Source organism: Canis lupus, chromosome 5, assembly GCF_048164855.1.
Source record: "Canis lupus baileyi chromosome 5, mCanLup2.hap1, whole genome shotgun sequence".
Taxonomy (NCBI): Eukaryota; Metazoa; Chordata; class Mammalia; order Carnivora; family Canidae; genus Canis; species Canis lupus.
The window spans coordinates 44,322,559-44,346,317 of NC_132842.1; the positions used below are offsets into that span (position 1 = coordinate 44,322,559).

The 23,759-nt window shown below is 38.7% G+C and overlaps 1 long non-coding RNA gene across 1 annotated transcript in view; it reads right to left on the minus strand.

The window, feature by feature from the left end:
• Nucleotides 1–23,759, minus strand: part of LOC140633634 (uncharacterized) — a 424,514-nt gene that overhangs the window by 167,378 nt on the left and 233,377 nt on the right. Inside the window, exons 8-9 of the long non-coding RNA XR_012031206.1 lie at nucleotides 7,687–7,932; nucleotides 4,074–4,179 (exon numbers count right to left, since the gene is read on the minus strand). This is a non-coding gene — a long non-coding RNA (uncharacterized lncRNA). The remainder of the gene's footprint in view (nucleotides 1–4,073; nucleotides 4,180–7,686; nucleotides 7,933–23,759) is intronic.

The following is a 23,759-nucleotide window of genomic DNA, read 5'->3' on the forward strand; positions in this document are numbered from 1 at the left end:
CTTCACCATCTTTGTCTCTTAGTTTTTGATATCTGAAGTGGAACTAGTGATCTTTGATCCTGGCTAAATCACCAAAAATTCAGATAAAAGAAAACTCATTAATGCATTAAGCATTAAGCATTAAGGCTGATTAGCAATATAGCCATTACATACACCCAAGGGCAACAGAGCATTCTTTCAAACGTGTCTCTGGTAAGTCCACAGTAGGTGTAGTTATAACCAATAGCTGCTATTATTTACACAGGAATGGTCAAGACCTATCCTCTGGATTTAAATATACCACAGTATTTAGACAATATCCAGGTTTGGGTGACTATGAGAAAGAGATGCAGAGTTCCATTTAGGGGAAAAGGTTTATGCTTTCTTCTAATATTTTTCCAAACATATGCTCTGAGAAAGATTTGACAAATGAGTATAGAAGGAGCTAGCAATCTTCTACTTAATATGTAAACCTAAACCATTTAAAAAATAGTATCATTCTAAAAAAAATAGTATCATTCTGAATGTTGGAGTTTGGATCTTAAGAGAATTTGGAGGGATAGTAAGAAAGATGTTAGAGAAATGTGTCTCCTGATTAAAAAAATTATGAGTTAATACATAATAATAATAAGAATGACAGCTAATATTTCTGAGTACTTGTGCGTGCCTCTTTAAAGCCCTTTACACTTATTCAGTCACTTATTTCTCATAGTAACCTTCTAAGGAGGTCACATCATCATCACTATTTTATAATAAGTGAAGGCCACAATCATTCTTGTCCTGCTCTTGTCAACCATTATCCCTCACACTTAAGATAAGCCTGTGAGATATACATTATACATTCTCTAGGTAGTTGGTTAAGGAAATTGAGGTTCAGCAAAGCTAGTTACAGACTGGCAGTATCAGAACATGATTCTGATCTTCTAACTTGGAGAACTCTCTCTCCTACCTTGGGATACCTCACATTTGAGTCACAACAACATCATGAAAACCCTTCTCTAAAGCCTTGCTGAAATGCGATTTGCTGTAATGCATCACTTAGTGCCTTGGTTCTACACTCATCTTGTCAAGTCAGTCACATCTGGAAGTGGCCAATCCTAAGCCCAACTCTAAGCAAAATGTTAGGTAAAGACATGGCACAGGGCCAGGATTAGGTCTCCTTGATATTCCCTGTCATTTTCCCCCTTTCTTTTCAAGTATCCAGGTACTATTGAGCCCTGAACTGTCCAGATTACTGTCCTATTATTCTTGAGGATAACTTGAGCTATCCAAAATAAATTTCAAAGAAGCAACTAGATAAAACGGCTTATTGGCAAATTGCTACCATGAGTAATGTATTTTCTTTCTTTTCTTTCTTTCTTTCTTTCTTTCTTTCTTTCTTTCTTTCTTTCTTTCTTCTTTCTTTCTTTCTTTCTTTCTTTCTTTCTTTCTTTCTTTCTTTCTTTCTTTCTTCCCTCTCTCTCTTTCATTTTTACAGATTTTTTTTTAACTGAGGAAATGCTGACACCCTTTTCTGGTTCTCTGATCCAATATATTCATGCTCTCAGGTTTTCTATTAGACTAACAAGTAAATAAGGTATGCCCACAGATTTGATAACTTAGAAGAAATTGAACAATTTTTTGAAAAATACGACTTACCAAAACTCATGTAAGAAATAGACAATCCAGGGCAGCCTGGGTGGCTTAGCGGTTTAGCACTGCCTTCAGCCCAGGGCCTGATCCTGGAGACCCAGCATCAAGTCCTACGTCAGGGTCCCTGCATGGAGCCTGCTTCTCCCTCTGCCTGTGTCTCTGCCTCTCTCTCTCCTCTGTGTCTCTCATGGATAAATAAATAAAATCTTAAGAAAAAAAATAAATAGAAATCCATATAGACCTATATCTATTAAAAAATTGAATCAATAATTAATAACCTCCCAAAACAGAAAGTACCAGGCCACAATGGATTTGCTGGTAATTTCTGCCAAACATTAAGGAAGAGGCCAGAATTACCTTAATACCAGAACCAGATAATGACATTACAAGAAACAAAAATTACAGAACAATATCTCTCATGAATAAGGCTATAAAAATCCTAAACAAATTATTATTAAATAAAATTTAAAAAAATATAAAGGGATTGTATACCACAACCAAGTGGGACTTATCCCAGGTATATAACACTGATTCAACATTAGAAAATACATTAATACAATCCATCACATTAGTATACTAAGAAGAAAAATCATGTAATACTATCAGTAGATGCAGAAAAAGCACTTGATAAAATCTAACACTATTCATGATAAAAACTCTCAGTAAACTAGGAATAGTAAGTAACTTTCTCAACTTGATAAAGTTACCAAAAAACCTGCAAGTAATATCATACCTAACAGTGAGGAACTCCCAAGTTTTCTCACTAAGATCAGGAACAAGGTAAGGATATCCTCTTTCACCACTGCTTTTCAACATTGTACTAGAAGTCTTAGGTAATGCAATAACACAAGAAAAAAATATACATATATACAGCTTGGAAAGGAAGGAAAAAACACAGGTGCCATGATAATCTTTGTAAAAAATCTAAAAGAACTGACCAAAACAAAACAAAACACCTGCTGGAACTAATAAGTAAGTTCATTTATAGTAAGTAATAGCAAGGTTGCAGGTTACAAGGTTAACATACAAAGATGAGTTGCTTTCTTACATATCAGCAATGAAAAACTAGATATTAAAAACATGATACATTTACATTAGAATCCCCAAAAATGAAATACTTAGGCATAAACCTAATAAAAAATGTGTAAGATCTATATAAGGAAAACTACAAACCTCTAATGAATGAAATCAAAGAATTAAATAAATTAAGATATATTCCATGTTCATGGATAGGAAGATTCATTATTGACAAGATATCATTTATTCCTAACTTCATCTTTAAATCCAGTACAACCCCAATCAAAGTCCCAGAAAATTATTTTACAGATATTAACAAACTGATTCTAAAGTTTATATGGAGAGGCAAATGACCCATAACAGACAACACAATATTGAAAAAGAACAAAACTGGAAGATTGGCACTACCTGACTTTAAGCAACAGCAATTGAGATATTGTGGTATTGGCAAAAGACTAGACAAATATATCAGTGGAATACAAGAGCCTAGAAATATACCCACATAAATATAGTCAACTAATCTTTAACAAAGGAGTAAAGTAAGTCTTTTTCCATAGATGATGCTGGCACAACTAAAAATCCAAGTGTAAAAAAAAATGTAGGGATAGAATGTATACTTTTACAAAAAAAAAAAAAAAAAGGATCACAAGAGCAACTGGGTGGCTCAGTTGGTTAAAAGTCTGACTCTTGGTTTCAGCTCAGGTCATTATCTCAGGGTCCGTGGAGTAAGCTTGAGAGGGTCTCTTTCTCCCTCTCCCTCCCCCTTGGCCCTAACCCCTGCTTGTGCTTTCTCACACTCTCTCTCTCTCTCTCTCTCTCTGTAAAATATATAAATAAGATCTTTTTTAAAAAAAAGGATCACAGACCTAAATGTAAAACACAAAAATATAAAACTCCTAGAAGATAGGAGAGAAAATCTTGATGACCCTATGCATAGTAATGACTTTTAGATACAATACCAAAGGCCTGATCCATGTAAGAAATATTTGGTAAAAGATGAAGTGGACTTCATTAAAATTGAAAACTTCTGTAAAACATAATATCAAGAGAATGAAGACAAGCCACAGAGCGAGAAAATATTTGCAAAAGACACTTCTGAGAAGGACTGTTATCCAAAATATACAAGGAAGTTTTAATTATAAACAAACAACCTGATTTTAAAAATGGGCCAAAGACTTTCTCAGATACCTCACCAAAGAAAACCTAGATGGCAAATAACCATATGAAAAGATGCTACACATCATATGTCATCAGGGAAATACAAATTAAAACAATAATGAGGGACTACTATGTACCTATTGGAGTGGCCAAAGTCAAGAATACTGACCACCGAATGCTGACAAGGATGTGGAACAAGAGGGAATCTCATTAATTGTTGGTGGGAATGCTAAACGATACAGCTACTTTGGAAAACAGTTTGCCAACAAAACTAAACATATACTTACCATACAATTCAACAATTGCACTCCTTGGTATTTACCTCAAGGGAGTTGAAAACTTATGTTCCCCCAAAAATCTTCACATGAATGTTTACAGCAGCTTTATTCATGACTGTCAAAAGAAGCAACCAAGATGTCCTTCAGAATGGAAATGGATAAATAAACTGTGGTATACCAAGAAAATGAAGTATTAGGATAAAAAGAATGATCTATCAAACCAAGAAGACATGGAGAAAACTTAAGTGCATATCACTAAGTAGAAGCCAATTAAAGGGCAAATATATGATTCCAGCTATATGACATTCTGGAAAAGGCAAAACTATGGAGATAGTAAAGAGATGAATGGTTATCAGGGTTTGGGAGTGAGAGGAGAGAAGAACAGACAGAGCATAGAGAATGTTTACTGCAGTGGTAATATTCTATATGATACTATAATGATGGATACATGCCATTAAGCATCCAACTCCACAGAATGTAAATGGAAAGAAGGAACCATAATATAAACTATGGACTTGGTTGATTATGATATAACAATGTAGGTTCATCATTTGTAACAAATATACTACTCTGTCAAAGGATGTTGATAATGGGGGAGATTATGAATATAGGGAAACAGGGATACATGGGAATCTCTGTACCTTCCTCTCTGTGAACCTAAAAACTGTCCAAAAAATTAAATCTTTAAAAAATATATAATTAATACTCATACACTTGCCAAGTTTTTTCCTTTATTAAAGCAGTTAGCTGACCACTATACACCCCTGAGATAGTCACTGTGATAGTATGCCAACCTTGAGGTCATAAAGCGTTTGGGAACAGGGCAGCCCGGGTGGCTCAGCAGTTTAGCGCTGCCTTCAGCCCAGGGCCTGATCCTGGGGACCCGGGATCGGGTCCCACGTTGGGCTCCCTCCATGGAGCCTGCTTCTCCCTTGGCCTGTGTCTCTGCCTCTCTCTCTCTCTCTCTCTCTGTGTGTCTCTCTCTCTCCCTGTCGCTCATGAATAAATAAATAAAATCTTTTAAAAAATAACCTTAAAGCATTTAGGAACACTTTAAGCAAAAGAGGAACTCAGGCCAGGATGTGGCCACAAAAAGAAGCAATAATCAGGACTTAAAGTTTTATCCATTCAGCTTAATTGTTCTTCATCTGGATTTATAAAAAGTTCATTCAAATAAGTGATTTGATTGATAATAGAAACCAAGCCTCTTTCCCTTCAACATTTTTAGTTGGGTCAAATTTATATTCAATTAAGTTTGAGAAGCGCTGCTTACTGAATACTCCCTCTTTGAAATTCATACTGTTAAGAGACTAAAGAAATCTTTTGAATTTCAATTGATCCACTATACCAAATACATGACTACAGATCCTTTATTCTTTGTTAATATTCTATATATTCAGGTTCTACACATCATATTTTGAGAATATTATGCTAAAGGCACTCTTAAGTTAAAAAAAGCTACTATTTCAATTTCTCACACAAACCCCAAACCTGGAGTCTAATCCCAAACTCTTTAGTCTGGCTTTTTAAGGTCCTCCACAACATTTTCTGAATCTAGTTTTGCAGCCTCATTTCCCATTATTCTTCTCATGAATTTTCTGCTCTAACAAAACTCTCTTATTCTTTGTTCCCTAAATAGTCTGTGTCCAATTCTGCCTCCCTATTTATATACATATTCTTTAGGAGGGTCTTGAATTTCATTAGAACTGGAGGAGATGTCAGAAGTTCTTAATTAGTCATTTAACAAATATTTATTGAGTGTTTGCTTTAACACTGTATCTCTTGGGATGCTCTGTTGCAAGCAACAGAAATAGGCTCTAGCTAATTTAAGAAGAAGAGGAATTTATTGAAAGGACATTCGGTAACTCAAAGAATTTCTGGGGGTCTAGAGAATAAGGCTTGAAGACTGTGCAGCCAGAAACACTACAGTAAGTCCACTGCACGATACATCCAGGGAAGATAGCATACTTGCTATCCTGTGTCCAAAAACTATACCTTGCACTACCAGTACCAGCAACGCTGGTCCCTGCTACCTCTGGAAACTGAAGTAGTTGCCTCTGTGTCAAACACTCGTTGGCAGCATGGGTTCTGTATATTCTCTTCTTTCTACCAATAGCAGATTCAAGGACTGTCTGATGGTGGAACTTGGACATTTGTCCATGTCCTAACTTTAAGGAAGACTGGGAAATCTGGCATCTGGCATTTTCATCTTCAATAGAAGGACCTGAGCTCTGCCTTCTAAGATAAGGGATTCCCCAAAGCAAGGAAGAAACTGTAGATGATGGGTGGTCAAAAAAAAATGACAATTGTTAGCTATGGCTATAAGATAGATTACTGGGAAACACAAGAGTCTTTTCTATAACCTCCAAAAGAGTTTACCTAAGTGCACAAGAAAACAGATGAGATGATCAGAAAATAAGATAATTTAAAATAACATAATAAATTAGACTGCTTAATTAAAAAATACTAAAATTATTTTGAATATAACCAATTGTTAGAGACAAGTGTATTTGTACTTTATAGCTCCAAACCCTTCCTTTCTCAAGAGATTTGTTTCTAGAGCAAAATTTATGTAAATAAGCTCTGTTTCTCCCTGGAATCTTTCCACACATCCTCCCAGCTCCATTTTCCAAGTTTATCTGCTCAAAGACAAGCTCCTTGGTCACCAACAGGAATGATGCCCAGAATCGAACCCTTTATAAATATATATATATATATATATATATATATATATATAGACTTGGTTATATATATATATATATATATATATTTGATATATTTGATATATTTGATATATTTGATTACGCAGAAATACCAACTCTATTTCTCTCCCCTGGGAAGACAGACAGACCTTAAGGCTAAAGAACCAGAAAATAGTGGCAGAAACTTAGGAATGGTTGTAAGTTCTTGACCTGGAGTCAGACAGGAAGAAAATGTGCCTGGAGTCCTGGGAAATGCAACAGCACTCTTCTGCATTGTGTTTTTGCCTCCTTTCCTAAGGAAGGGCAGTGCTAGGCTGCACTGGGGAAAATTCATTGCAGAGCCAAGAGTTGAGTGCTTTTCCAGTGCTATGTCAAGGTCATTGCTCTACAGTGCGTTTGGAGCTCTGCTCCAGCGGTCAGCCAATGGCTACTCAGACTTAACAATGGAAGCCATGTGGGCAGAACTGGGGAAAAAAATGGGTCATTTAACTGCTTAAGGGACATCCAAAGTCAGTTTTCAGGGCCTCCACCCTCAGCAGCCACCCGGTCCCCAGGCCTTGCTGAATCTCCATTTTCTTTTTGATGCCATACAGCCTTCTTATTCTTCACCATCCTAGGAGTCAATTAGGCACCCAGAAAGAGGGGGAAAGTGAAGATAAAAACAGACAGAAATAATTGAGTGACAGCCTCACTCCTTCAAGGAAGAAAGGCCTGTGCAATATGACAGAAAATTGACTTAAAAAAAAAAAAAAACTAACTTAACAGATTTTTCCATTTACTAGCTGGGTGACATTTGGTAAGTCACTCTTCTTCCCTATCAACATCAGTAAAATGGGGTAATGTGAGACAACTAGTACAAAATTACAACAAACTGAAAACACCAGTGATCCCTCTACCTACAACTAGGTTAGTTCAAATACCATTTACGTTCTCTGTTTGGGAGTGCTTGCAGTTAAAGCTGCAGGTGATGAACAGTCGAAGGCCTTTTGCTCTGGCTCTTGTCTTTGTTTGCACCCATGAAGGTTCTTGAAGAAAAGTTCTTCTTTCCTCATGTTAGAGGGTATGGTGGAGCAAGAGGAGCTGTCCTGTAGTCTGGGATTCTACTTCACCTGCTTGGATTCCCTCCTTTCCACATCACACACACTCTCTCTTCCATCCACTCATCCCTGAGAAAACATGATGATAGAGTAATAACTAATATTCTAACAAGTGCAATATAAGAGTATGCTCAGAATAGAGACCCTGAATGTAGATTCCCAGATGTGGAAATCCTAATTCTGTAATGTGCTTGCCCTATGACCTTAGACACATTATTTTACCTTTCATTACCCCAGTTTCCACATCTATAAAATAGGATAATCATAAACCTAACATAGAGGGTTGCTGTGAGGGTTAAATAAATTAATATACATAAAGCACTTAGAACAGGATCCAGCATAGAGCTGTTATTTTACATCATTAGCTAATATTACTATTATGTTCACACACCAAAATGAATGTGGTTATATACAAAGTATCAATAAAAAAGAGGAAAAGTTATTGTGTATATGTATGCATGTGTACATAAACATGGTTTTGTTGAGTCCTTACCTTAACTTTCAATCTCAGCACTATTACTGACTGATGGTCAGACAGGTTAGGTAAGATATCCAAGCACTAAGAAGTGGAGAGTTGAGATTCAAACTCAGGTCTCCTGGCCCCCAAACCCCTACAATGCATATTTTCCCTCTCCTGGGAAACCACCACTATTACTCAAAATATTCAGAATTCCTCTTTGAGACTTTCTTTCAGAGATCAATGAACTTGTTTTGAATTTCCTCAGCACTGGGAAATCTTCTTTTGAAAAAGATTATCAGAAGGTTATCAGAAATTTTCAAAAGTCATTTATTGCTAAGGTGAATAGCCCAAATAGGTCATAATGTTTTGTTTTTTTTTTTTTTTTTTAAGATTTTATTTATTTATTCATGACAGACATGGGGGGTGGGGGCAGGACAGAGATACAGGCAGAGGGAGAAGCAGGCTCCATGCTGGGAGCCTGATGTGGGACTCTATCCTGGTACTCCAGGATCACGCCCTGGGCCAAAGTCAGGCGCTGAACCACTGAGCCACCCAGGGATCCCCAGGTCATAATGTTTTGAGCTAAAAATAAGGTATAATTAATGTCGTTAGGTGTCTGGTAAATTGACTCTAGAGACTATCCCCAGAGAAAAGTTCTAAAATGATTCTGAAAAATTCAGTATTATAGGAAAACTGCATTTCCCAACCCTCATGTGGTTACTTTGGTTCTGATATGCTTCTGTAGATGGGGTTTTTAACAGCTTGGTTGTAAGTTCTTGTATGCAAAAGAACATAGAGTAAGACAGTCTTACAGACTGTAAGATCTGAGGTCTGTGTTGCCATAGTGATGACTTCCTCTGTGGTCCCTGAAATATTCTTATGTCTCCAAGGTTCTACAAGGCCCAGGATCATTGTGGAGGTCAGAATGATAGTGGAAGAGGTACAACATTAAGAGTGGCTCTTCTGGGCAGCCCTGGTGGCTCAGCGGTTTAGCGCCTGCCTTCAGCCCAGGGCCTGATCCTGGAGACCTGGGATCGAGTCCCATGTCAGACTCCCCGCATGGGGCCTGCTTCTTCCTCTGCCTGTGTCTCAGACTCTCTCTCTCTCTCAATCTCATGAATAAATAAATAAAATCTTAAAAAAAAAAAAAAAAAAAGATTGGCACTTCCTCAAACATTTGAGTGAAGTGTTATCCCACTTAGTCCTTGCACCAGCTTGTTTCACTGAGAGGAAACCTAAGGCCCAAAATGGGTCCACAACCTACTGCATGTCCCACAGCTAGATGCATGGCCCTTGTGTCCAGATTCCCCTTCTTCCCTATCTGTGGCTGAAGCAGTGTTCTAAAAGCTCAGCCACAAATGCCTCTGTACTGGGTCCTTCAAAGCAGACTAGATTCATGGGCAGAGCAGTATAAGCAGGGGTATAATTAAGTAATTACTGAAGCTGTTCAAGGCAGAGCCAGGCCTCCTCACCCACTTGTTCCTGGCTCCAGCAACCTGTAAGATACCGAGAGATCATCCCCTTTCTGGAAGTGGTTTACTCAGAGGCCTGCACTCCAATGAGATGGAGCCCTTTGCCACCTCCTCCAGCCTCCAGGGCTTATGCTTCAGAGACTCTATCCCCACTTCTCCAGAAGTAGGCTGCCATGGAGAAGCTGCTGGCTGTGTTTATGCCCTTGATAAAATACACATTAATTTCAAGCTCAGCCAAATGGGCAAATTAAAAAGGGAACCATCCTCTTCTCAGATTCCATTTTATTTTATATCTTATTTACCACAGATGAACTTATACAGAGAAATGAGGAAAGAGAGGTGTGGGGGAGGAAGAGAAAAAGGGTAGCCAAGTTTTTACTTTAAAAATCACAATTATTCCAAGAAAAAAATATTTGTAGATAAGAGCACATGTTCAAAAACTAGTTTGTTCCAAACCACATTAACTATTAAATTTGTTATCTGTCCACCTAACCTCTAGATTCTTGACTTATTTCGTTCCGCAGACTCTTTCCACCTTATAACTATTATAATTCACCTGTTAAAAGAAGAGCTTTGAAGTCCTGTTAATATGTGACTCTAGGAAAATCTAAGGTAGAGAGAAAACTTCAAGTCCTCAACCACTCTGGGGAACTTGGCTCTCTAAGGAGACATTGTTTTAAAATCAAGAACAAGCCAGAGATCACCAAGATTAAGTTTCACCCTTTGATTTCCAAATCCTGATCAGTAATCCATTAGAGCTAATTTTCCATACTCTTTTTTCAGTATATACTGGGGCATGAGGTGGGTTTCTCTTAGATGGAAGAAGAATCAGGGCATTGGTCATGAGGAAGGAAAAAGAGACCCATTTCATGAAGCTGTCAAAAAAAAGGTCATGCCAGTAATAGCACGTATGATACAAACATGCTCCTGCATGCAGAATCATCATCTGTATGGGAAGTTGCTTATAAAGATGATGACATTTAATGTTTGGCATCTCAGCAGTTTTTACTTTTGATTTTGGAAAATTGCCCAAAGTAAATAAGTCATTCACTATCTGGCTTGCTTGCCATTTTAATTATTGGGGGGTGGGGCAGGGGGAGCACTTCGCCTCCTATGTATGTGGTACCAGAGGCCTACTTAATGATCTAAAACTAACAAAATTGGTAGAACCCCAAAAATCTGTGATTAAACAATAACAGTCCACAGTGACCTTTTTTAAATTCCATATACAAGCCGGCAGCATACTCAGTTTGACAAATTTTAAACCTCTTAAAATGAAGTCTGAAACAGAAATTCAATAGGCTCTTAATTACATTTGCCCCGAAGGCAAAATGAACATTGTTCTGTTCCTCACACAGCTCCAGTTAAAGCTGGATTCTCACTACGCTGAGCCATTCTGACTTGAAGTGACGGCTGGCAGCAGCTCAGGTTTCTCTCACCTCCACTCAGAGGCTCTGAAGGTGAGCTGAGGGGAGAAGGAAAGCGGCTGGAGTTCTAGAACAGCAGTTCCAGGGGGTAAATAGGGCCCTTTTGTTCTGGGTAATTGAGTGGGTGATAGGAGGCAGAGGACAGAAGCCCAGGTAGCTGGGATAAGTAAGTGGAGACAAGGAAGTTAGGAGGACTTGGAGGAGATACTATGAGGACAACTAAATGTTTCCTCTGCTCTTCCTTTCCTTCTGAAAAGGAAGTAATGCACATTGCTCCTTGTTGCACATTCGGGCTTGGGCAGTAACACTGTCACTGAGAAGAGCAGCTCAATCTAGATGCAGAGTTTGACCTATGGCTCCAACAACCATGACACCTAGTGAAAGATGATAGATCAAATCTTTGCTGATACAAAAAGAAGATTTTAACTTTTTGATGAAACTTCAAAAAAATTTCTTAAATTGTTGGACAATCTTGAAACCAAAAGCATGAAAAATATAGCTTTAGTTTTCCCCCATCGGACAGGGAATCATGCATCTAATAATAGCTGGATATCGAGCATAAAAGCCTACTCCCCTTTGCTTTGACTCTGGAAAACTCTGAAGCAGCTGCCTGGCTTTAGAGTGCCCCATGAGCTCAGCTGAGGCCTTCAGTGCTGGTGCATGACAGCCAACTTCTCCCTCCACCCCTGCCTCCTTCCTCCCCTTCCTTACATAGGTACCAGTTCCAAGAGCATTGCCTAATAAACCTCTAGTCTGTCTACTTCCCAGGGAACCCCATCTGCACAGGGACTTCTTTCACTGAGTTCCCCTCTGTTTCTCACATCTTTGAACTTCCATTCTCATTTCTCTTTCCTCCTCAGCATATTCTATGCTCTCCCATGTTTAAAAGAAACTCAGCCAAAAAACATATTAAGCATTCCTAAATTCTGTGTCATCCTCAAGTTAGGGCTGTTTTTTTCCTACATCCAAATTTCTTGTAGAACTAAATTGACATTGCCTCCACTTTGCTTTCTAAGTATAACACAGTGTGCCTTCATCCATCATTTCTTCTCTAAAATATATTTTTACTGAGGTCACCAGTGACATCCTATTTTTTAAAACCCCATGGTCACTCTTTAGCCTTCCCATACTTGACTTGGCTGTTGGCAGTGTGACTTTCTCCATCCTCCTTTGAAACTGTTGCCTGGCTACAATAGCATTCATGATTCTCTTTGCCCTGGACTTCCATGTCTCTCTTTGGCTATTCCTTTTCAGTCTTCTTCATGGGCCTTTGTCAGTGAGTGAAGCCTCTTTTCAGTCTACACTCTTAGGGCAAGTTGGCCATATCTACAGTTCCATCTACCACCTATGTGCTGATGACTCCCAAATCCATATTCCCAAACTCTACTTCTGTCTTGGGCTCTGAACCCTATATTTCTAACTATTGAGTGTTTCCCCATTTATTTATTGCCTTATCTAACACTGATTCCCTCTCACAGAAGTTCCTTCTTTCTGAGCTGATACCACAACACCATTCTTCCCACCAACAGAGCCTATGATGATCCTCTACTCTTCTTTCTAACCCATACTGCCCATTGCTCATCAGTGGTTTCTTTTTTGTAAATAGTGAATTCTTAAAAATATCCCTACTTTTCCTATTTTACTATTTTATTTCATACTTTTACTATCTCATATATTTCACAGAATGATGAATAGTACCTACCTGGAAGCTGAATCACCTAGACTACACATTTCAAAGGCCTCTGCTTTGTCCTTTCTCTGGTCACATCCCTAATCCCATGTCAAGAAGTACCCAGGGCTAAGGAGACATTGCTGCCATGGGCCCACAAACCCTAATTCTAGGCCAAGTTTCTGTACCCAGGCCTGTAGATTCCCTATCCAAATGACCCAAGCCAACTTACGAAGGATTATTCCATAGATCCACCCTCCCAAGAGTATACTGCATCACTGGAGTACACATCTTAAAGCCTGAAGATGGCCAAGATATACCTGCCTCTAGTGGAGTAGGGAAAGAGGTGGAGGTTGTCTACAGGGGCTGGATTATCCACGTACACATATGTGAAAAATTCCTGTGGTTCTAGGCTGAGGGAGCTATGAGCTTGAGGCCTCTGATTATACCTTCTCCCCCAGTTCTATAAATGTTGGCAGGAGGATGCTGGTTATGAATGATGTTTTATATGTATCAAGCAAAATGATGGGAACCAAAGATGAACTAGACATAATAACCACCTTCAAGAAGCTCAGAAACAAGGTGCCTTGGTGACTCTGTCAGTTAAACATCTGAGTTTAGCTCAGGTCATGATCTCAGAGTCCTGGAATGGACCCCTGCTTGGGCTCTCCCATTCAGCAGAGAGTCTGCTTATCCCTCCCTGTCTGCCCCACCCCCATTCATGCTCAATCTCTCTTTCATATAAAAAAATAAAATCTTTAAAAAAGAGAGAGAGAGAGTTAAGAAACATACAAGAGGGGAACATTATAAAACTAGATGAAGTCCATTTTACCAAATTCATGTTTAAGAAGTGGTGTAAGGAGGGAAAATCAAGCTCTGCAAGGTAACATGGGAAGACTTCCCATTTGGGATCGCATATGAACTAGAAATTAAAGCTTGAGAATAAGTTTTTCAAGCTTGAGGAAGCCTACTATAGCAAAGGAAACAGCAAATATTCAAGAAATAATATGAACTGAGTGAGCTGGAAGCATGGAGTGCGGAGATGGCTGGAAAGGTAGCAAGGACAATCATGAAAAGTATTTCTCAAAGAGCTTCTTACTCATTCCAGAAGGTAGTAGGGAATCTAATGACTTAAGGCAGGGGACTGATATGCTCCTGCCCTTACATTTTGAAAGACTTATTTTCTAGACTAGCCTCTTAAGGGGTCTCCTGTTCCCCCCCACTTCTATTACTCCTTGAGAATCTAGCCACTATGCTGCTGCCAAAATGATCCTCCTAAAAATACATTTTGGGTGCTATCACTCTTCTACTTCTTCCCATTGCCTACCGGTTAGAGTCCAAACTCTTTAATGCAGTTTCCAAGGCCCTTAATGTCCTACCTCTGCTTGCCCTTCCAGTCTAATCTCATAGCACTCTCCCACATGCTTCTTCTATCATAGACATATCCAATGACTTGCGCCATCCAAAAAACACCTTGATCTCTGGTTACTTTGCAACTATGCCCTTCCCCAACTTACTGGCCTGAACAACTGCTTACCTTTTGAGCAGCAAGGTATAGAGAAAAGAACACAGACTTTGATGTAGATTGATCAGGACTATATCCTGGCTCTACCACTTCCTGGCTCTACAATCTTGGGTAGATCATTTAAATTCTGAGCCTTGGCTGCCTTGCCTCTTTTATGGATGTAAAACCCATTTCCTAAGACTACTGTGAATATTAAATGTAGTAACATAGGTAAGTACCTGACATGAACACAGCAGGCTCCCCTTGGACTAAGCCCTCTGGATGCCCATGTTCATTAAACTACAGTCTTTTCCTACAAGTTATGCTTGCCTATTTTACATACCTGAAGTGTGCCTTGGTCCTTTGCTCTGACCCCAGCCTCATTCCTGTCAATATTCTTCATTCCAAAGGAGATCCTTTTCCCTCAAGCCCCAGCCACTGGCTAATGTCCCGCTCCAAACTCAGGGGATCCCCTGAAAGCACAATTCTGCCATTTGCCCAATGACCAGCTGGATCCCCCTCCTGAGGATCCACCATCTCCACTATCACACCAGCCCCTGCTTGGAGGCATACGATAACACCATTATAAAGGAACTTATTGCACCCTTTGGGTATGATTTTGATTTGGTTACTATTCACCTAATAAATTGTCTTACCTCCTAGTCCCAAATTCTGCCTACTTTCACCTTATTTCTATCCCCCCACCAACCAGCAAAAGATAAATTCCATGCTTTATGTCCATAAATAAGGTATAATTTATCTTTCAAATCACTATGATTGTGAGACTAAAAAGGCACAGTAGGGGTTAATTAGATGTGTATTCACCAATACATAAACCAAATAGCATCAGTCCTTTTTTGGGGGAGATGCAACAGAAACCAGGAAAGAAATTTCCTTCTTTATCCCATTTCCTCCATGGACTGTGGTTATATTGCCTTCAGCTGTAAAGATGTCTATCCTAATTTTAGTTTGTTTTACTCAGCTCCGTCTGTTGTTGTGGTTCACCCAGAGGAGCATCCAGTCACTAAAAGAGAGAAAGAAAAACAGTGTTCTGCTGCCTGAAGTGCCCAAGGCAAAGAGAAGCTTCTGGCTGCTTCTGCCAAGGAGCTCTGCTGTGACATGGTACCAATGCTAGATGTGGGTGGAAGGTGAGGCAGCTGCATTTTGTGGTGCTTGTCATTCTTATTTGACAACTGTTTGGGTTTTAGAAACTCCTGGCATTGGGTTACAACACCCCACCCACTCTGTGTTGGTAACTACCACTTGTCCTCCCTATAAGAGGTCATGCCAACTCTGAGATGAGGCAAGGCCATGCTCAGCAGCCCTGGATGGCTCCTGCTCTGGCATGTGAAGGGCTTTCTCTTGCATCTGGCCAAATCCACAGCTTCCTGTGGTCCTCAGAATCAAGCACTTATGAGGGGGTTCAGGGGTCAGAATGCTGACTCTTCAGAGCCTGGCAACAGGAACAAAAACTTCCTTCTGCTTTTAACAAGTATATTGAATGTTAAAATGATCCTAAGTCATGTGCATTGCTGTGAGAGTCTATGTGTGTGCACTAGAGAGTGTGAACATATTTCTTCTGGCATTTGATAATGCATCACCATTTAAAGGAAATTCCCTTCAGCCTTTTTATTTCGCCATCATATAAGGCCTTCAGCCAGCTCACCGCATGAATCTCTCATGAGTAGGGTGAAATAGAAAAAAGGAACCAGGCCCACTTTCCCCTAGAAACATGACAATAATCAGAGAGAAAGGGTACAAAAATGCCCCGAGGGGCTCAAATATACTCACTAATATGTCTCCTCATGTTTTGCCTTAACCTCAACTTTGAGAATTATCCCTATTATCTGCTTAACATCTAAAAAAAATTAGTAATCACGAAGAGCTGCTGTGTGCCAACAGTTTCTAATGTACACAGTCACCCTCTAAGCCGGCACTACCATCCTAACTTTCCAGATGGGGACACTAACGCCCAGAGACGACTAAGTGGTGAGAGGCAGGACTCAAAGCTTGGTCTTTCAGCTTTGTGCCTTGTACACCATACAGCATTCCTCTCAATTTTATGCTATAGACCGCTGGCACAACAGAGAGGTTCAGCCCTTTATAGTTCCTCCATTATAATGACTGGTACTATAGGCAGAACAGGCAAGGACAAAATCTCTACCTCCTACCTTTAAAAAAATACATAATTGTCTGTCCTGCGAGGTGAAATGGAGGAGAGAGTGGGAGTGTTTAAATGAAATTATGAGGATGTGACAGACTAAGGAAAAGAAATCCCAAATCTTTGGATGTTTGCTATTGACATTATTATTGAATTGTGGGACCCTAAAACATGCTTAGAGTTAATCCCAAAAAACTTGCATTAAGGAAAATGGCATTTGAATGCAATTAATGAAATGAAAAATTCTAACTCATTATTAAAAATTCTCCACCTGTTTCAAAGATATATTTTAGGCCAATTTGATATATAGGTGTCTAAGATTACAGAATTCATAAAACAAGGCATTCAGTATGGAATCTAAACTTTTCCCAATAAAATATACTTGCATTGGACAATTATACCCACATTTAGGTGTAATATTGCAGTCCTTGCTCTAGTATAAATGAAATCATAGGAATCAGTGCCAAGAGCTACTATCATCAGAGACCCTTACAAATTTGATGAAAGGCAATGGAAAAGGAAAGAGAAGGAAGGGGGGGCTCACCTTACAATACAGATTCCAAGGTCAAGAGAGGACTGTGTAACTTTCTGAGCTATGCCCTCCCCAGGCCAGGTCTCGACAGTTCTTGCCAAATGTTTTCAACCCAATGAATCAAGAACTGGCCTTTTCCGTTCCAGCCTGTGGGAATGTGCTTCTGATTTTATAACAGAAGTCAGTAGAACAATGGGATTTGCTTCTTGAAAATTTGCTTTTTGGACACCAGTCCTGCAAAAACACCTATTTCTACTGGCTCCCCCAGTGGAGCTCCAAAAATTCTTATTTTTTAAAAAACATTAGGTCCTTGGTAGATAAATATACCTAACCTCTCCATAATCAGAACCAAGGCCGCCTCCACATTTGGAACTCAAAGCCCTGGCTGAAGACTGCTGTTCTGATTTATACATGAGTAAAGGCCACATAGAAAGCATAGAAGCAAGCAAAAAGAAAAACAGAAACCATGGAAGGCAAGTTCGTCTTTGGGTGCTTGGTCCAGACCAGATAACACAATGCCTAAAAGCCTGGGCTGTGGAGGGAAACAAGTCTGGGTTCAAATTCCAAATTGAACACATAAATTACTTGAACTCTTCAAACTTCATTGTCCTCATCTGTAAAATGGGGATGTCAATTGCACTACTATTTTATTTGTGGTGAGGATTAAATGAAAAAAAAAATGCACAGAAAGTACCAGCCACAGGGAATGTGGCATACAATATACACACAATATGGTTATATTGTATACACACATAGCAATGCTAAAACAGAGAACTCTTGTGTCTATGGAATGAATGTGGTGAATGAATGTGGTACTGTGTGAGGCCAACTCCAAAGGGTTCACTCTGATAGGCTTTGTTGCTGCCTCTCAGAAGAACAGTCATGTGTCTGAGAAAGCTGGCTCCAGGAGGGCCTCTAGACATAACTGGCCAGGAAGCTAGAAAGTGATCCTTGTACATTCTCTAGACTCAGGTTTGAGGCAGGTCTGGTAATACACTCTGGCTTTGATTAGGGCAGATCAAGCTGACCAAGCTCCAGCCAGTGACTGTCACCTCCTCAGAAGAATTTGCAATCTTTTTCTAAATAATTGGCCAATTAAATTATAAGTCCATCAATCTTTTTCTTAAACCTTATAGATTTTTATTACTATTTCAAAATATCCCGGATGTGTAAATACAATTATTTATAGCCTTGTAAAAACACGTGCCAGAAGAATAGAAAAGACTGCTGGTTTAGTTTGTTTTACTCTCACTCTGGTACCTCATGTGGTTTAGAGCTATTGCTTTCTGCCTGTTGTTAGCAACTAAGTATTTTCCAAATAACCAATTATTAGAATTGAGCCTCTTTGGTTTAATATACATGCAAAGAGAGTTGTGTATACAAATATAATTTAAAAGTCCCTCCATGGGTAAACATGAGGGTCCATCACAGTCGAAGTATTTGTTTCAATGCTTAAGTTATAGTTATGTGATCTTAGGCAGAAAATTTAGCTTTTCTGGATATCAGGTTTCTGAAATATAAATAAGTAGACTGACTTAGGTTCACAGATGTGTTTAATTTGGCCAACATTATTTTAGAAATGTGAGTGACTTTTCTAAGTATGCACTTTCCAGTTCCCACAGCTTAACCACCCCTAACATGGTCCAGCTGACTGCCTTTTCACATTTGCTTCACTTGCCCAGCTCTTGAAAGCATTTGGACTGCAGACCCTGGATGAGATGATCCAGAGGGCTTCCTCTAGCTACGAGACTCTGCTCTGCTGATTCTATCAAGTTGCTGAATTATTTAATTTCTTTGTCTGAAGAGTAAATAAAATCCTCATTCTTTTACAGTTAGGCTTGTGGACTTATCGGGAACAATTGGAGCATGGCTCAGACAAAAAGAAAAATCATTAGTTTCTGATAGGAAATTGAAGTTAAATCTCTTTGCAAATATTTTGGAAGATCCCTGCTCTTTAAGTCTAGATTGTTATCTGCAAGATATCGTATATTTCAGCCAAGCAACAACTATCTCTCTTTTTAAAGATTTGTACCTAAGACTCTCCCAAAAGTTTGTCTTTCTTCCTTTGTCTTTGGCTCTCTTATTAAGGATACTGGACAGATATCCCTGACAATTTAAGCTCTGAATGTGACAAGCAGAGATTTAATTTGTGCGATTAAGCATCATTCCACAAAAGGATAACCTGAGCTTCTAGTTGCTTTGGGCTTATAGCCAACAGAAATTGAGCCAGACCCTCCTTTCAAATAAAGGCTTGAGCACCCAAAGCTAGAACTGAGAAGGGCAAAAAGGTCTTCGCTAGTATTTTTTCTCAAAGAATGCAATACGCTTCCTGCCAAACCAAGCTTAATGGCTCTGCCATACAAAAGCCATACATTTTATTGATCCAACTGGAATCCTACTGTGAGAGCACAATCTGGCCCACTTTAATATCAAGAATAATACTCTTGAGGCAGTGATTTCAATTTTGGTTCCATTACCAAACTGCTGGAAATTGGGGGCAGTTACCTCAACTTCCTTCACCTGAATCTCATTCATCATTAATAGCAGAGCCACTGCTCTAAAACTGACAATAGCCTGGAACAATGCACATAATCACCTAGAGATTGTATTGAAATATTGATTCTTATTCATTGGGTCTGGAAGGGAACTTGAGATTCTGCATTATGACTACTCACAGCTGATGCCCAGTTTCCTGGTCTACAACAACATTTAGAGTAGCAAGGACCTAGAGAGCTTTGTTCATTTAAATTAGATGTTTATTTGCTTCTTAATGCCAAATTCTGTTCTATGCCCTGGGAATACAAAGATGCATGTGACACAATCACTTTTCTCAAAGAATTCACCATTTAGTGGAGGAAGCAGACACATAAATATCTAGCTATGATATACACAGTATTGTTGAAACAGGAATAAAGTACTCCAGAAGTCAAAGAGAATGAGAAATAAAATTATAACTACAATCAATGCACAAATACTCTTATCTCTAATGGATCTCCTTTTCTTCTTTGCCTGTGCATGCTCCAATAGGAAAAACAGACCTGTAACATAAAACCCCAGATAAAACCCCTTCTTCAACTCATATTCCCAAGAGGTCAAGCTTTGCACAAACTGCATATAAACAGACACTTTCAAAACAGTAATTTTCAAAAAGGCAAAATCATGAGTCTCAGGCAAATACAAAATTAATGTGTGTCAAATATTTCAGCAAATTAATATCACTCAAAGAACATTTGAGAAGCTATGTATTTATAAGTAATGTTAGGATAAGATTGCTGGATAGATTAAAAAAAAACTGGTCAATGTCCAACAGAGCCATTAACTGTAAGATTTTAGGTTATTTGTTCTATTAGAAATTATTTGTATCTCTAGCAGATAAAAGCCTACTAGTTAGCATCTCCTTCTCTAAAGTTGTAAAACAGCCCAAATAATAGAAAGCCAAGCCCAACTCTGAAAGAATCCCTGGTATTCTCTTTCACTTGTTTTCAAGTTTCAGATAAAATTTCTGATTGTATACGCAGCCTTTCGAAAATTAACATGAAAGAAAGATCTCCCTTCACCTCAACCACTTCAAAAATTGCTCCAGGATCTAAATCTTCCTCTAGTTTATCTTACTGGATCTCATTCCCAGATAAAATTATCTACAGTAATAATAATATCTACAACTTACTGGGGTAACAGGTTATGTGTTTTAGGTACATTATCTCTATTTTCACACCAGCACTTGAAGTAAGTAGAACTATTCCTACTTGAAGAAATAGTCTCAGGGAGGTTAGATGATTTACACAATGATACTCAACTTATGGTAGAACTAGGGTTTAAATACAATAATACAACTACAAAAACAGTAAGTATTTAGAAAACAAATGTGAAGCTATCTTGCTAGATAAGAGAAAGCTGCATTTGGGAACAATGTGATTTGAAAGATTTTTTTCCACAATGCACAACATTATCAGCATTAAAGCTAACCTTTTCAGGTAAAGGTGCTGCCCTCAGAATTCATATCAAAAATAAAATAATACTTGATAGAAAATGAGTGGATACACATGAAGAGAGTAATGCTTAGGGGACAGATACTGGGACATACTGCCACAGAGGGAACTGGTATATCAGACTTGAGAAGCCTTAACAGAGCTGAGTAAGGCAGGGTCTGCTCATATAATCTCCATCTCCAGCTGCCTCCTTGCTTCTGGCTGCATAACCGGTTCAGGTCTTCTGCCACCACTACACCTATTTCTAAGGACCTGAGATGAATTATCTAATTGACAATGATCCTACTTTCTGGAGGAGTACTTCCTGTCTGCTACCCAGCCACCTTCTCTGGATAAGGTTCCCAAGGGCCTTTAATATAGTTTTTCTTCTTAGGGTAAGTAAAGGAACTCTTAAAACAACAAAGAAACGCTGGATAGGGCAGAGGGAAAAGATAGTCTCTATCACACAAGAGCTACATGGGTCCTGGCAGAAAAGGGGATGCCACTTTGGTGGCAAAATGGTCACTCCTATTATTAGAGTTCTCTTAGACACTCGTTAAAATGCATTTTCCTGCGCCCCATTCATACTTACTAATCAGAAACTCTAGGATGGAGTTCAGAAATCTTCAATTTTTAATAGTCTCTCCTGGTCATTCAATCTGAAAACTTTTTTGTCTTCAATCACTAGTTGTTACCTGGCTTCACATGAAAATCACCTCGGCACTTCCCAAAACAGCATGCCTTTGCTTGAGATCTGCAGTTTTTAAGTTCCCTAGGAGATTCTAAAGTAAAGCTAGGATGGAAAAACCATTGTTTTAAAATTTGACACGTCTCAAACCTCAATGTGCATTCAAATCATCTGGGAATCTTGGTAAAATGCAAATTTTGTTGCAGCAGGTCTCGGGTGGTTGTGAGAGCCTACATTTCCAAAAAAATTCCCTGGTGATGCAGATACTGCTGGTCCTCGACAAACTTTGAGCACCAATGCACTACTCCATCACTGATTCTTCACTTTGGCTGATTACAAAGACTCACTTACAGAGACTATATTAGTCTCACTTACAGAGACTATATTAGCTTCCCATGACTGCTGCAACAAACTACCACAAACTTGCTGGCTGACAACAACACAAATTTATTCTTTTACAATCTAAAAGTCAGATCCAAAATCACTTTCACTGGGTCAAATGAACATGTCTGTTTGGCTGTGTTCCACCTGGAGGCTCTAAGGAAAAATCTGCCTCCTTGCCTTATTCCAACCTCAAGAGGCTGCCTATATGTTCTTTGGCTTGTGGCCCTTTCTACCATTTTCAGTCTCTGTTTTTATGTCATTCTCTCTGCTTCTGACGCTTCCTCTTTTAAGGAATTTTGTAATTATATCAAATAATCCAGGATAATCCCCTCATCTCAAGATTCCCAATCACATGTGCAAAGTCTCTTTTGCCATATAAATAACATTCACATACATACCAACTCCTCTCAAACTATTCCAAAAACAGGAAAGAAAACTTCTGAACTTATCCTGAGGCCAGCATTACCCTGATATCAAAACTAAATGAAGACTCCACTAAATAAAGAGAACTATCGGCCAATATCCCTGATGGACATGGATGCAAAAATTCACAATAAGATATTAGCAAATTGGATCCAACAGTACGTTAAAAAAAATCATTCAGCATGATCAGATGGGATTTATTCCTGGGCTACAAGGGGGTTCAAAATTCACAAATCAATCAATGTGATATACCACATTAATAAAGGAAAGGAGAAGAACCACATGATCATGTCAATAGATGTAGAAAAAGCATTGACAAAGTGCAACATCCATTCATGATAAAAACTCTCATATGTGGAATATAAGAAATAGTGAAAGACTATAAGGGAAAGGAGGGAAACTGAGTGGGGAAAAATTCGAGAGGAAGACAAACCATGAGAGACTCCTAACTCTGGGAAACAAACAAAGGGTTGCAGAAGGGAAGGAAAGTGGGGTGGGGGGCTGGGGTAACTAGGTGATGGGCACTAAGGAGGGCCTTGATGGGATGAGCACTGGGTGTTATACTATATGTTAGCAAACTAAATTTAAATAAAATATTACAAGAAAAACTCTCAACAAAGTAGAGATAAAAATAACATACCTACAAGAATAAAGGCCATACATGAAAAAACTACAGCTAATAGCATCTTCAATGGGGGAAAACTGAGAGCTTTTCCTCCACATTCAAGAACAAAATAGAGATGTCCACACTCACCACTGTTATTTAACATAGTACTGGAAGTCCTAACCTCAGCAATTAGACAACAAAAAGAAATAAAAGGCATCCAAGTTGGCAAGGAAAAGTAAAACTTCCATTATTTGTAAATGACATGATACTGTATATAAAAATCTCCAAAAGACTCCACCAAGAAATTGCTAGACCTAATACGTGAATTCAGTAAAGCTGCAGGATATAAAAGCAACATATAGGACTCTGTTGCATTTCTGTACACCAGTAGGGAAGCACAAAAAGAGAAGCTGAGGAATCAATTCCATTTATAATTGCACCAAAAATAATAAGATACTTAGTAATACACCCAACCAAAGAGGTGAAAGATCTATCTGTACTGAAACTATAAAAACTATAAACTATAAAATAATGGTGAAAGAATTTGAAGATGACACATAGAAATGGAAAGACATCCCATGCTCATGGATTTAAAGAATAA